Genomic DNA, 14,744 nt, shown 5'->3' with positions numbered 1-14,744 from the left:
GTACGTGTACATAGACTTTGGCTGCTTTGACGTGCCTAGATGGATTAGGATGGGCAGTTTTATCCCTTGGTCAGTTGTGTATCTATAAACCTCACCAAGAGCTGCCTATATATTTGTACATGTTGTATACCCTAATTAATCAATTATCCCATGCAATCTCTAGTGTTTTCATGGTATCACGAGTCCACGAGTTCGGGTTATCCCCGATTCCTTACCTTCCGCATCCTAGCACGCAGCCGGCGCAGCTCCCAGCACGCCTCCGTCGGCGCAGCTCTCAGCATGCCCGCCCGCGGCGCTGCTCTTACCTCGGCTCTCCACCGCCGCTGCCTCCATGGCCGGCACTCTGCCGCCCGAGTCCTCCGCCGCCAAGCGCGCGGTTGATGGTAGCGCCGCCGCCCTCGCTCGTGCCGTCACGGTTGAGGTCGAGGCCGCCACTGCCGCGCAGGAGCGCGACGCCGCCAATGCCCACCTTTGCGAGGCCCTGGCGCGTTCTGTCCAGGAGCGCAAGGGCACCTCATCTGACTCCGACGAGGAGGACCCCAGCCACAACCTCTCCGACTAGGGGCCTGACGCTCACCAGGACATGATGCTCCACGAGGCCGCCGCCGTCCTCAACCTGCACACCCAAGCCGTCGTCGTGCAGAACATTCGGAGCCTCATCCCCGTCATCCTCGACACCGCTATCGACAACTACTCATGGTGGCATGAGCAGTTTCTCCTCACCGTCAGCAAGTACTCGCTGCAGGATCACGTTCTCCGTGACGTTCCCGCCTTGGCCTCTCTTGATTGGGGCCAGATGGACTGCGTCGTCCGGTCTTGGCTCTACGGCACCATCGCCACCGACATCATCATGGATCGTGGGGAGCGCGGCGCCACCGCCCGTGCCGCCTGGCTCGCCATTGAGACGCAGTTTCTTGGCAACCTGGGAGACGCGGGCCCTCTACCTCGACGCCAAGTTCCAGACCTTTGTCCAGGGCGACTTGTCCATTACGGACTACTGCCGCCGCTTCAAGAGCATGGAGGACGCCCTCGGTGATCTCGGTGAGCAAGTCTCCGACCGCACCCTCGTCCTCAACATCATTCGCGGACTCAATGACAAGTTCGCCGCCGTCAGCCACGACATCCGGCGCTCTTGTCGTCTTCGCTCCTTCCTGGAGGCCCGCGACGATCTGCTTCTCGAGAAGCTCACGATGGCGCCTCCTTCCTCGACTCCATCCACAGCGCTGCTCACCGGCGTCAACACTGGCTCCTCCTCTCGCCCCTCTGCGCCTCCCCACCAGTCTGCTTGGCATTCCTGCTCCGGGGGCGGCAAGGGGGGCCCTCCTCCAAGCAGAAGCGGGACAGGGGCCAACGTGGTGGTCAGCAGCGGTAGGGCCATGGCAACGACAGCAAGGCCTGTGCCGCCGGTGCCCAGACCCCTGCCCCCGGCACCACCCAGGTGTCCGGTGGTCCTTGGCCCTCCTTCTGGAACCCCTGGTCCAGTACAATTTAGATGTACCCGGGCCCTTGGCAGCAGGCCACCGTTCCTCCCCGTCCAGCCGCGCCCACACCAGTGTTTCAGTAGTAGGCGCAGCAGGCCCTCCTTGCCTAGCAGCAGGCGCAGCTCCAGAGCCTTCAGACCCCCTAGGGCAGCACGCACCCTACCTAGGGCAGCGGGCGCCACAGGTGCCCCCGGGGTTCTACAATCCCATGACGGGCCTGCCCTCCTCCTAGGATCAGCCAGTCCCTCGCCTCGACGTTCAGCACCATGACTCTCAACCAACCGCAGACGAATGACTAGTATCTTGATTCAGGTGCCACCTCACACATGACTTCAGACGGTGGTACTCTTTCACATTGTTCTCATCCGCGGTATCCCTTTCCTTCATCAATTGTTGTCGGTGACGGTTCCTTGCTTCCTATCACGGCTACTGGCGCCGCTCACTTTCCGGGTTCCTTGTCCCTTAACAATGTTCTAGTTTTACCTAAACTTATTAAGAACCTTATTTCAGTTCGCCAGTTTGCTTCTGATAACAATTGTTCTATTAAATTTGATTCCGCTGGCTGCTCTGTGAAGGATCTAGCGTCTTGGAGGCTGATCGTCAAGTGCAATAGCTCCGGGCCACTCTATCCCCTGTCGTTTCCTGCTGCCCACGTTGTCGTTGTTGTCTCCACCTCCTCTGTGTGCATTGCCATCTCTGACATCCCAGCCATGAAGTTTTGTCCAAAGTCGCTTCGGTCATTCCTTTTTGTAATAAGGACATTCATACCATCTGTCATGCGTGTCAGTTAGGGCGGCACACTCGCCTCCCTTTTCAATTATCTGCTTCTAGAGCGTTTAGTAATTTTGGCCTTATTCATTGTGATTTGTGGACGTCTCCTGTTCCCAGTGTGTCTGGTTATAAATGCTACTTGCTTATTCTTGATGATTATTCTCATTATTTGTGGATGTTCCCTTTACGTCTCAAATCTGACAGTTTTGCGATTCTGGCTAACTTCTTCTCCTCTGTGTGTACTCAGTTCGCCACTGTGAAGGCCGTTCAGTGTGACAACGGCCGTGAGTTCAATAACTCCAGCACACACACCTTCTTCCTCACGCATGGGATCCATCTTCGCATGTCCTGCCCCTATACATTGCTCCAGAATGGCCGAGTCGAGCGTATGATTTGGAGCGTCAACAATGTTGTCCACTCCTTTCTCTTTCAGGCTAGTATGCCTCCCTCCTATTGGGTTGAGCCTCAACACACTGCCACACACTAACTGAACATTCTACCTACTAAAACTCTTAGCTCCTCCATGCCGCACATGGGTCTGTTTTGCATCTCGCCGCCTTATGTTCATCTCCGGGTTTTTAGTTGCACTTGCTATCCGAATCTTTCCGCTACTACGCCACACAAACTTGCTCCTTGCTCCACCTTGTGCGTTTTTCTTGGCTATTCTGCTCATCATATGCGATACCGCTGCCTTGATCTCTCATCCAACCGGGTCATCATCTCTCACCATGTCGTGTTTGATGAGACTACCTTTTCCTTTTGTTAGCAACAACCACCCCCAGCTAACAAGGACTTTGATTTTTTATTGGAGCCTTCTTATTTGGTGCTGCCTCCTATTGGCTTGGCACCATCTATGTTGCTTGAAGGACTTTCACCCAGCGCACCTTCGACTTCTCCGTTGTGGAAGCCTGCTGCATCGCCGGACCCTGCTGGGGCCATGCCATCACCGACCACGACCACAACCCTCCCGACTGCGACCGTGCCATGCGCAAGTACGTCCCTGACCGGTCCAATCGGTCGGGCGAGCACCCCAACCGTACCAGCGAGCACTCTGATCAATCCGGCGAACGTCCCGACCGCACCGGCAAGCTCTCCGATCGGTCAGTTGCGTGCCTCGACCACACCGGTGACCACTCCGCTCAGTCGGGCGAGCGCCCCGACCACACTGGCGAGCTCTCCGATCAGTCGGCTCAGCACCCCGACGGCATCGGCGATCGCTCCGCTCGGTCATCTGAGCGCCCCGACCGCACCGGCGAGCGCTACACACGGTTGGGCGACCGCACTGACCGCGTCGGCGAGCTCTCCGATCAGTCGGCTGCGCGCCCCGACGGCACCGGCGCCCGCTTCGCTCGGTCAGGTGAATGCCCTAACCGCACCGGCGACCACTCTGCTCGGTCGGGCGAGCGCCCCGACCGCACCGGCGAATGCCCTCGGTTCTCTCCCCATGCAGCCTCCTGGTCCGGCCGTTCTTCCTCGTGGTGCGGTTCCCGTGCGTCCCGTTGCCAATCAGCACCCCATGACGACGTGTGGGAAGCTGGGATTCGGTTTGCTAACACTTTTTCATTCCTCCCAGCTGTCCCCAGTGCCTCACACTTACCGAGGTGCTCTTGCTGATCCTAATTGGCGTCGAGCCATGCAAGAGGAGTTCGACGCACTGCTGGCCAATCACACGTGGAATCTTGTACCATGTCCTACTCGGGCCAATGTTATTACTGGATAATGGGTTTTCAAGCACAAGTTTCATGCCAATGGTTCTCTGGAGTGCTACAAAGCGTGATGGGTACTTCACGGGTTTACTTAGTGCCCTGGGATTGATTTTTCTGAGACTTTCAGTCCTATCATCAAGCTAGCCACCGTCCGTATAGTGCTGTCCCTAGCTCTTTCTCATCATTGGCCGATTCATCAGTTGGATGTGAAGAATGCTTTTCTGCACGGGATGCTTTTAGAGACAGTCTACTGTGCTCAGCCTGCTGATTTTGATGATACCGCCCATCCTGATCATGTTTGTCGGTTGAATCGCTCTCTATATGGACTTAAGCAGGCTCCTCGTGCTTGGTACAGCTGCTACAGCTTGGCTTTGTGGAAGCCAAGACCGACACTTCCCTGTTTGTGTACCACCGCGGCGACAATATGGTCTATCTTCTTCTTTATGTGGATGATATTGTTCTCATGGCATTCTCAACACCTCTTCTATGTTGCACTATTGATGCCTTACAACGGGAGTTTTCGATGAAGGATCTTGGTGAACTTCATCATTTTCTAGGTATGCATGTTCAGTGGTGTGGTGATGGTCTTCTTCTATCTCAGTGCCAGTTTATGTTGAAGATTCTGGAGCGTGCTGGTATGACTGATTGCAAACCTTGTTCCACACCGGTTGATACAAATCTGAAGCTGTCTGCTACTGACAGTCCCCCACTTGTCAATGGGACTGATTTTTGGAGCCTTGCTGGTGCTCTACAGTATCTCACCTTCACTCATCCCGATATTGCTTATGCCGAAGCAGGTTTGTCTACACATGCATGATCCTCGTGAGCCACATCTTGCCGCCTTGAAGCACATTTTGCGGTATATTCGTGGCACTCTTCACTTGGGTTTGCATCTCCGGCCCTCTACTCAGTCGGATTTGCTGGTTTACTCCGACACTGATTGGGCTGGTTGCCCAGACACCCGGAAGTCCACTTCCGGGTATGACATCTTTTTGGGTGACAATTTGGTCTCTTGGTCTTCAAAGCGACAGACTATAGTCTTTTGCTCGAGTGCCGAGGCTGAGTATCGGGCGGTTGCCAATCCCGTTGCCGAGGTCTCCTGGTTGCGCCAACTTCTAGTTGAGCTGCATGTTCCTCTGCGTTGCACCACCTTGGTTTATTGCGATAACATCAACACTGTCTACATGTCTTCGAACCTCGTTCAGCATCAGCGCATAAAACATGTGGAGATTGATCTACACTTTGTTCGTGAGTGTGTTGCTACTATGTCTGGGTGTTTCATGTTCCGACGAGCTCTCAGGACGCTGACATTTTCACCAAAGGCCTGCATTCTTTAGTGTTCACGGAGTTCAGGTCCAATATGAACGTTCAAGCTGCCGATGATCAGACTGTGGGGGCGTGTTAGAAGATGTGTATGTATTGTATGTGTTGTGCGTGTAGATGAGCCCTGGCTGCCCTGCCGTGCCCTAGATGGATTAGGATGGGCAGTCTTATCCCTTGGTCGGTTGTGTTTCTATAAACCTCACCAAAAGCTGCCTATATATTTGTACATGTTGTATACCCTAATTAATCTATTATCCCACGCAATCTCTATTGCTTTCACTTGCAGCTAATAAACTACCCGCTTATTGCTTTATCAAAAAATAAAACAGCCGCTTCCCACCACTGGACTTGTTTACAGCAAACAGCTACAACTACAAATATATATATAACCAAGCCCGCATAAAACACACGAACACTTTAAGGTGAGAACAAAAATGGTTATCGCACAAGCAATCAACCATAGAGTTTAACTGCCCAATTACTACAAACAATAATTGCTCTAAATATATTACTTAATAAAACACAGGACACGGGCCTATCTCTGGGCATTAAATTGATCCATAAGAAGAGGAGGGGTCTGTTTGGAGTTGCTTATTTTTAGTCGTAGGGCCTATTTGTTTCCACCCTCCTAAAACCTTACCTCCTAAAAAGTGACTAAAAACTGCCTAAAGTGCCAAACACTTCTCCTAAAAAGTGACTAAAATCTTTTAGGAGGTCCAAATCTTTTAGGCCCTCACCCCCTCCTAAAACCGACTAAAATCGGTTCTGGACCGCTCCTACCCCCACACCCACCCCCACCGCACACCAGACCCCACCTTACCCTCTCTCTCTCCTGCTCGACTCCCGCCGCCGCCCGACTCCCGCCGCCGCCGCCTATCTCCTGCCGCCGCCCATCTCCCGCCGTCCATCCCCGCCGCGACGCCCGCGGCGAGCGGCATGCAGGGCGCCACGGGTGCCACGTCGCCGCCGTGGCCACCGCGTCCCGCGCCCCGGCGGCCAGCAGCCGCGTGTAGGGCTGCCGCGGCCGCCCATCTCCCGCCGCCCAACTCCCGCCGCCGCCCAGCACCCTCAACACACCCACGCACACAGGCATGAGTTGGCAACGCTTGGCCGGCGGATGGGGAGCGGTGCCGGGAGTCCGGCACGGCGAGGTAGAGCGGCCGGTGATGGGCGCAGGAGCACCGGGGCTTCACCACGACCCCGTTTTGGCTGCTTGTTGGGGACGAGGAGGCCGGGGAGGTGGTGTTCGGCGGCGGCACCCGAGCTTGGGCGGGCGGGAATGGCGGCCGCGGGATCTGACATTCCCGGCGCCAGGAGCTACGGCGGCGGACAAGGAGTGGTCGAGGGGGAAGAGGAGGGGGTCAGGAAGCCGTGGGAGGCGACGATTTGAAGATGGTGGAGCAGAGGCTGGGGATTTGATCAGCGGACGGGCTCTGCTCAGCTCGGGGAACGCCGTGGAGGGGAACAGGGGTAGCGGGTTGGTGGGGGAGAGGTGCATCTTGGTCATTTTACCACTTCATTCATTGCCTTTAGTCACTTTTAGGAGGTGGAACCAAACATACTTTAGGAGGTGCCTAAAATCTTTTAGGAGCTAAAACTTTATGAGGGTGGAAAGAAACAGGCCCTTAGGTGTTTGGTTTGATGGGCTAAACAGCATTGAATGGGGTTGATATTGACATGTTTGCTCCTAAAAAGCATTGAATGAGGGGGAGAGAGAGGGGGAGACAACCAGACATAAATGAGAGCAGGGGTATAAAGATCACCTTTTAGCTCTAATACAACCCAAGTGTTGCTTATGGACTTATGATAAGAAATCCAACTTTAGCTCCAATAAACAAGGGTGTTTGGTTTTTTTACTAAAAGTTGGTTATTTTAGCTGCTTATGCAAACCAAACACCCCCGAGATTACCTCGGAGCAACGGAGCTATGCCCATCACCACCGATCGTTTGCCAGCAATGTCCAAAATTGACGGATGTCATTTTTGGGCCAGCGGTGATAGGGACTTCTGTAGCAGTGTGTTTTCATTAAAACATCTTTTTCTGATTTTTGGGAAACTCATTTTCCAAGTACCGGATTCTGTTAGGTTATCCAAACAAAGATTTAGAGTTCTTTATGTGAAAACAGGTTCATGGAAACGTGTTTCCACAAAGTGATCCAAACAATCCAAAAAATCGGTTCAAGGAGTCATGCAAACGGAAGACGGCATGCCTGCACCCTGCAATTAGCACTAATTAAGTCCACAATTTTGTATGGTACTAGTATTTTTCTAAACTTATTATAAGATTTTAAGTGGTACTATTTTTTATGGTAAGAGCAACTCCAAAAGACTACTAATTTTACCCCCAATATCCTTTTTAGGGAGAAAAAGAGAAAAAAAGAACTCCAACAGTCCATCCAAACCTTCCCCAACTTTTTAACGATGCTAAAAAACAGCTTGCCACCACGTATATTTTAGCGTTGGTGTTCGTCCTCCAATCCTAATTTCCCGCATGCCCGCGCGTCCCTCCTGATGGGCCCAATACGATGACGTGGCCTGTTTTGAAATATTAGGGGCAATTTATTAGCGATCTACCGTGGATTGATATGTTTTTAGAGGAAATTTTTTCAGGAGAAAGAAGAATTTTTTCGGGTACAAGATCTTGTAGTCGCTCGCAATGTACTCGTAGATAACGAGGCACGTGTGTGGTGGCAGAATAAAAAAAAAGATTAAAAAATTGTGTGACCGCTAAACTAATAAACTTATAAACCTTTGTTTCGATGTTGATATTAGTGCGGCAGAACCCTTTGTTAGGTGGCTGTATAAATAGTTGCTTGTGGTGGGCAACTGGTCATTAGCACCGCATAGATATCCGAGCAACCCTGGCAGCTTTAACAGGCCTAAACAAACCCTCTGATTTAAACTATCATTTAGATGATGATTGGTGAGGCCCTCAGTCTCTGTCGAGAGGACATAATTAATCCATGTGTCTCATGCAATCTGATATCAGCAAGGATATTCTGTACCTTTAGATGATCGTGAGTCGTTTCTGAGGCGTGTTCCTGTAAAGCGCCGATTATTCCTCCGTCTAACGTCTCCACGTTGAAAAACGGCGTCAGGACCAAAGCACGTTCTGCGGCCTTAAAAGGGCCCATGCATGGTAGCGAATGTAAAGTAGCTGGTCGTTATTCCACTAGGATATAGTCCGATCCATATGGGCCTCCGGAGAGCAGTCAATTTTTAGTTGTTTGGTTAGGCCCTTAGCAATGTTTCACGAATGCAACTAACCTCTTATTAGTCAAGTCCCCATTTCCAGCAAGCTAGGTGTTGACGTTTATTATCGACACACTTTTAGTGTCATTTAACTAGTATTTTCATGCTTAATTTTATACTAACCAGCCATTTGGCACCTGAAATAATCCATTATTGTATATGTGTTGTATTTTAAAGTATATTGCATTATGACATGAAATACGACGTAATCGAGGGGGTTTGCATAAAGAGTTTAATGGATATTTGGACATGGATCATCAAAGAAAGTCAGCACGAGGAAGGAGAGGACCAGAAGGGCTAGGAAGGGTCCAGGCCGATTGGCCTGGGAGCTCGGGGCTGATCGGCCTGGCCCATTTGAGGACCCGGTCGACCTCCCATTTCTTCAGCGTGAAGTTTACGATGACCTCTAGGGTTTTTTTCATTGACATTGGCCCAGAACTGCCGCTTATGGGAGACTATAAATACCCCCTCATGGACTTTAAGGAGGAGGGGTTGGTAGAGAGAAGAAAACACCACTCAAGCACCATCCACCGTCGCCATAAGGAGGAAAAATAAAGAAAAGATTGGATCTACGAGAAACCACGCGAAGCGGAGTACTAGAGGAGGAAGGAACCTCCCAAGCCGATCGGTCCCCGTTCATCGTCCCCTTCGGTCCAGTTGATCTACAGGGCGATCTTTACTCAGAATTCTGTCAACATGTGTAAGATCATGGGGTAAAGTCTCTGTTTGTCCTTGAGGTTGTATGGAGACCTTGATTTGTAATCGTTGAACCTCTTGTTTAAGATCTGTTTGTTATTTATCACATCGTGATGATGCTCCTTCATGTAATGGCTAGACAGCGCTACTTTGGGTTGCTTATTTTCTTACCTAGAATGATCATCAAGCCGTGTTCTTATCGTTCAATATTTGAGTACCCTCGTGTAGTGACAACGTGCGAGAGGGAAGGTGTTGGGCATGGTTCACATCCACTCACGATAACACTTAGATCTAATTCTTTGATGCATGGTGATTACATCTACAAGTGATCCTAGATCCCTAGGACAAGCATTTTATCTATCTTGTCTACATCCATGCTCTCTATCTGGTTTAATCTAAGTCACTAGTTCTTTTGTTAGATCAATTTTATCATATACAAAGAACCTTTGGTTACATAGATTAGTGCTTAGTTAAGCGTGCAAATCCACTTGTTCCACGGATTGGTAGACCTTGGGGGATAGTCTTCGGAAAGAGTACAACTGATCCGTATGTTTGCGGTTCATAAATTGACATGCTAACTGCCGTCAACAAGCTTTCCTAGCGCCGTTGCCGGGGAACAAGTCAGTTTTGCTACGTTTAACTTTGTATTAATTTTTGTATCCTCTAACATCTAACTTTTTCTCTAGAAAAGAAAACCTTTTATTTTTGGTGTCTAGATGGCTCTGATTGATCACTACAAGGAGGAAGGAGAAAAGTCACTGAGGGACTATTGAATTCCATTAACTGATCAATTCGACATGCAGAAATTTAACTCAGTGCTTGCAGTCAAGGAGTACATCTTGGATAAAGGAATAATTGACATGGCTGGAAGCAATCCTTTCCAAGGAGTGGAGACTGATAATCCATATAGACACATTGAGCGATTCACGATGCTATGCAATACGCTACAACAAGAAGGAATTCTGCCAGCTTGGTTCAGGTGGAATCTATTCCCGTTTTCACTTGCAAATGAAGCAAGATGATGGTATGTAGAAGCTTCTTTCGACGCGAAGCGGAATTGGGAGACACTAATGACAAAATTTTGTGGGAGATTTTTCTCTATTAGCAAACTTTAGAACCTTCGGAAGGAAATGATCATGTTCGTGCAAGGAGAAGATGAAGGAATAGATCAAGCTTGGGACAGATTTAACAGACTACTCGAATAAGGACCTAAGCTTGGATTCTCAGGTGATGTGTTGTTGCATACATTTTATTTTTTACTAACCCAAAAATACCGGGAATTTGTTCAAATGTGTGCAGGAGGAGACCTTATGGAAAAGATACTCAGGGAGGCTATACAACTTCTACAGAAAATCATTAGAGGAGCAGCCGTAAACAGAGAATGGGATAACTATCAATCTGGGGCACAAAAGTAAGGAAATCACGGACATATACTTGCTGGAATTTTCAGAAAAGAAGTCCAGAAGGAAGAGAAGGAAGAACCTATGGTGCAAAAAGAAGAAGAACCAACACACATAAAGGAGGAACCTACCCAGTGCATCAAAGACGATAAACTAGAAACATCAGAAGCTCAAAGCTTGGCAAATGCAAAACCCCTGCGGAAGTTTGAACAAATGGATTGGGTTCCTATCGATTTCAACGAGATATTTGATAAATATAGGCCATATCCAAATCAAAAGGGGTCAACCAGTGCCATAGACACGGATTTTCCACCAGAGAAACACACTGGGTATGTGCTTGACAAGGAAACAACTAGTTTTCAGCGAAGAAGTAGACCCAAAATTTGTTGCTGAAGTAAAAGGAGTCATGGGAGTAAAACCTGAAGCATCACCTTTCACCAGTCTAGCGCAAATATACGCAATTGTGATCAATCAACATGAGGGAGCACATTTGCCTACAGCGCATATCAACTGCATGATCAATGGGAAGATTATCAACAAAGCACTTTGTGATATTTGAGCACATGTAAGTGTCATGTCTTCGAAACTTTATGATAAAGTTTTTAGTAAGACTTTGCAACTTGCTCCAACACCAATTAAATTGATCATGGGAGATGGTAGAACAACCGAACCTTTGGGTGTGCTTAGAAATCTAAAAGTTAATATCTCAAATAAATCTATACCAATTGATTTCTTTGTTATTGATGCTTGCCATGATAAACATGATGGTATAATCCTTGGTAGACCTTTTCTTAAGTTGGTAAATGCTGTGCTTGATGCGGGAGAAGGAAAAGTAACAATTAATCTTGATGGTGCCAAATATACTTATGATTTTTTGCCTGCATCTCGAAAAAATTTGCATCCATCTCCTAATAACAAGAAGGTAGAAAGTGTATACTTTGCTGAAAGTTCCAGGGATCCTTTACTAAGAGCAATGGAAAATAATGAGGATAACGAATTGGGAGAAGCAACTGAAGCATTGTCACCTCAATATGAAACTCTGGAGGAAGGAAAATTCAAAGATATTAATTGGAGAATTGGTGCAATAAGAACCAGAAGCACCAGATGTTGAGCAGAAGCTGTTACCCAAGGGATTAAAATATGAATATTTAGGGAATAAAAAAATGTATCCAGTCATTGTTAGCGATGAGTTAAGCAAAGAAGAAACTAAGTTGTTGAATTTATTGAAAAGACATCAAAAAGTGATTGGGTACACAATTAAAGACTTAAAAGGAATCAGTCTAGCCTTGTGCACTTACCAGATACAGTTAGAAGGTCAAGATAAGCTAGTTGTGGAGGGACAAGGAAGACTAAGCCATGCTATGCGCGATGTGGTAAAGAAGGAGGTAATCAAATTGCTTAATGTTGGGATTATTTATCCAGTACCACACAGTGAATGGTTGAGCCCAGTGCATTGTGTAACTAAGAAAGGAGGACTTGTTGTCATGACAAACGAGAAGAATGAACTGATCCCTCAAAGAATGGTGACAAGGTGGAGGATGTGTATCGACTACCAGAAGCTGAATAAAGGCAACCAGGAAGGATCACTTCCCTTTGCCTTTCATTTATGAAATGCTCGAAAGATTAGCAAAGCATTCTCACTTTTGCTATGATTATATATATTCTGGGTTCTTTCAGATTCCTATACACCCAGATGATTAGCATAAGACCACGTTCACTTGTCCATATGGAAATTTCACTTATAGAAGGATGCTTTGTGGATTGTGCAATGCACCTGCATCTTTTCAACACGACATGATGGCTATATTTTCGGATTTCATTGAAGATATCATGGAGGTATTTATGGATGATTTTTCAATTCATGGTACAAGTTTCGACAACTGTCTGGAAAATCTTGATAAAGTTCTTAAGCAATGTGGATAAGTTCATCTAGTCCTAAACTAGGAGAAGTGCCACTTTATGGTAAAACAAGGAATAGTACTTTGGCATGTAATCTTAGAAAGAGGGATAGAGGTTGATAAAGTAAAAATTAAAACTATGGAAAAGTTGCGTCCGCCCACAGATATCAAGTCATTGAGAAGCTTTCTTGGACATGCTGGATTTTACAGGAGATTCATTAAGGATTTTTTGAAGATCACCAAACCATTGACACTACTCCTGCAAAAGGATGTCAATTTCGAGTTTGATAAAAACCGCCTCCAAGCTTTCAAAACTTTAAAACAATCACTCATCAGTGCGCCCATCATTCAGCCTCCAGATTGGAATCTACTTTCGAAATAATATGCGATGCAAGTGATTATGTTGTTGGGGCAGTCCTTGGACAAAGAAAAGAAGGGAAGGTACATGTAATTTACTATGCTAGTAAGACTTTAAATGAGGCTCAAATAAATTAAACAACTACGGAGAAAGAATTTCTTGCGGTAGTGTTCGCTTTTGAAAAATTCAGATCTTATATTGTGAACTCCAAGGTGATTGTGTACACCGAGCACGCTATGATTAAATATCTTTTGTGCAAGAAAGATGCTAAACCACGTCTGATTCGCTGGATATTGCTGCTACAAGAATTTGATGTGGAGGTCAGAGATAAAAAGGGATCAAAAAATGTGGTGGCTGACCATTTGTCGAGAATAGTATCAACAAGATGATGGAAACGAGCCTATTGAAGATCGAATGAGGGATGATCATCTATATAGAATCCTCGACAAGGATACATGGATTGAATGATATTATTAGAGCAACAAAAAGAGCTCCCTTGAATCACTTACAAAGGAATGAAAGGAGAAAAGTGGTTGCTGAAAGCAAGAAATACTATTGGTCTGCACCTTACCTATATAGATATGGAGTAGATGGAGTATTAAGAAGATGCATTCCAAGAGAAGAGGGAGGTGGTACTTTGAAAATATCATTCATCAGAATATGGAGGACGTTATGGATACTTTAAAACTCATGAAAAAGTCTGGGCAAGCAGATTTTATTGGCCAAAGATGCATGAAGATGCAAAGAGATTCATTGCTACTTGCCTGGAATGCCAAAGAACAAGAAATATTTCAGCTAGAAATTCTATGCTATTGAACTACAACTTGTAGGTGGATTTATTTGACGTTGGGGTATAGATTTCATGGGACCATTCTTAAACTCGCATAGGTATGAGCACATCTTGGTCATGCTTGATTATGTGTCTAAATGGGTAGAAGCTATTCCATTTCGGAAGGCATCAACAAAAGAATCAATTCACATGATTAAGACTATAATATTTCCTAGGTATGGAGTGCCAAGAATTTTGATCAGGGATGGATGATCACATTTCACACGAAAAGATTTTTGCAAATGTCTATCAAAATTGGTGATTGAACATAGAGTATCTACAGCCTATCATCCTCAAACAAATGGATAACTAGAAACTTCTAATAAACCTATCATCCTCAAACAAATGGATAACCAGAAACTTCTAATAAACAACTGAAGGATATCCTGAAGAAGACGGTGATCAGAGGAAAGGATTGGTCAAAGAGGTTAGATGGAGCATTATGGGCATACAGGACAGCTCACAAAACACCTATAGGTATGACCCCATATCAATTTGTCTATGGAAAAACATGCCACCTTCCCGTTGAACTCGAACATAAAGATTATTGGGCTATAAAGGAAATAGACCTTGATGTTGGTGCTGCAAGAGTAAAAAAGAAGAATTCAAATAAGTGAATTAGAAGAGACGAGACTTAAAACTTACCACAGTGCAAGCATTTATAAGGAAAGAATAAAGAGGTAGTTTGATAAATGGCTTTACAAGAAAGAATTCAAAGAAGGAGACAAAGTGCTACTGTTCAAACTCTAGAATCAAACTCTTTGGTAAAGGAAAATTGATGAGCTAGTGGGACAGACCATGCGTGGTTCATTCTGTATCACCTATCGGAGCGGTAATGATTATGGATGTCAAAGGAGATCAAAATTTTGTGAATGGACAGCGACTAAAGGCATTCTTGGAACCTGATGTCGTGACTGTCAATTATGTTGATGTTTACACCATAGAGGAAGAACAACCATGTCAAGCCTGACAACACTAAAATAGGTACCTTGTACATATTGTCGGTGTTTAGACCCGACAACCTATCGAGG

The sequence above is a fragment of the Setaria italica genome, chromosome VI (assembly GCF_000263155.2).
Source record: "Setaria italica strain Yugu1 chromosome VI, Setaria_italica_v2.0, whole genome shotgun sequence".
NCBI classification, from domain to species: Eukaryota; Viridiplantae; Streptophyta; class Magnoliopsida; order Poales; family Poaceae; genus Setaria; species Setaria italica.
This window is presented reverse-complemented; position numbering follows the sequence as displayed.